Raw genomic sequence first — 1,792 nt, 5'->3', positions numbered from 1 at the left:
GAAACAAACACAACAATGTAAATCAACTATACTTCAATTAAAAAAATACTTTTGTAATAGGATTGCTACATATATATATATATATATATATATTTTTTTTTTTTTTTTTTTTTTTTTTGCAGTACGCAGGCCTCTCACTGTTGTGGCCTCTCCCGTTGTGGAGCACAGGCTCTGGACACGCAGGCTCAGTGGCCATGGCTCACGGGCCCAGCCGCTCTGCAGCATGTGGGATCTTCCCGGACTGGGGCACAAACCCGTGTCCCCTGCATCGGCAGGCAGACTCTCAACCACTGCACCACCAGGGAAGCCCAGGATTGCTATATTAAATCAGTCAAAGAAACAAACAGAAAACCATCATGATGTACTGAAAATACACTGAAAAAAGTCACTAAAACCTTAATAGTAAAAATTAAATAATAAATGTTAGATACACACATGAATAGTTCTTTTAAAATCCTGTCACCCAGCCAGGGACCTTGCCTAATCAACTTATCTAAAATAGTGGCTCTCACCATCACTCTTTACCCTAATCTCCTTCATTTTTCTTCTTATTTCCTGACATGATGACACGTGTATGCTTATTCCTTGTTGCCTCCACTAACACATAAGCTTTTCGAGGGCAAGGACCTTGTCTTTTTCACAGCCTCAAACCGTGTCTGGCACATAACAGATACTGAGTAAAAATGTGTGAATGAATGAATGGAGAAGTTACCCTAGAGCACTTCAAATATGACTGAAATTGTGAGAAATCACACCACTTTGGGAATAAAACATTCCACATCCTGTGAAAAAAATGAAATAATCTATATTAGTGCTCAGAACCCCCCAAAGCAAGCCTTATAATCTCATCTAAACTAGATGATTCATCTGAGGGTCTAACTCTAGCTTGATGGACTGGAAGGCTCAGAGGGAATCTAAAGACTATCTCATGCCCAATCACAAATGCTAAAACATCACAACCCCAAGATGCAGGGATCTGGACTTGTTCTGCATCCGTTCTGGATCCAGAAGGCTCGGTTCTGGTGAGTGATTCACACACGCACACACCCCTACCAGAGTTCGGAGGTTCGTACAAACGATTCGTGAAATCCATGGTCCGACGTTTCAGAAAGTGAATGCCACAGCAGGATTCTAGACAGACTGAACCCCCTAGGACATCCTGGGGCTTAACACAGACTTCAGACATTCAGCAAGATGCAGGTTGACCACAAAATGCACTCTCGAGAACACTTTGAAGATAGAAAGCCTCCAATTCCTGCATATTCTATCATATGTATTTTAATTTAGCAGTATTTTCCTTTAAAGTTTCTGCCTTTGATATTATGATTAGAAAAGAGCTTCCCTCTCATGTACGTTCACGAAAATTTTATTCCAGTATTTTATACTATCGTTTAAAATGTTTTAACATTTTTCAAAAACCAAAATTCGTTTTTAGATGATTATGTGAAATAAGAATTTAATCTTTATCCCCAAATAGTTAACTAATTAAGATTAACTTATGTGATATTCCAGAGTTGTGAAAATCAGAAAAGGTCCTGAACAGTATTAACAGAAATATAATGCTAGCTACATGTGTAATTGAAAATTGGACTGTAGTCACGCTTAAAAAGTAAAAAGAAGTGAAATTAATAATGAAATATACCTAATATATTCAAAATATTATCATTTCCATGCGTAATCAACATCAACCAGGACCTCAGTAAGTGCAAGTCTCAATTAACTGTGATGGTTTAAAGTATTTGGCTTTTTTATATATAAAATAAAACACAAGAAAATAAAATTTTAGCAGAGA

Source organism: Delphinus delphis, chromosome X (assembly GCF_949987515.2).
Source record: "Delphinus delphis chromosome X, mDelDel1.2, whole genome shotgun sequence".
Lineage (NCBI taxonomy): Eukaryota > Metazoa > Chordata > Mammalia > Artiodactyla > Delphinidae > Delphinus > Delphinus delphis.
This window is presented reverse-complemented; position numbering follows the sequence as displayed.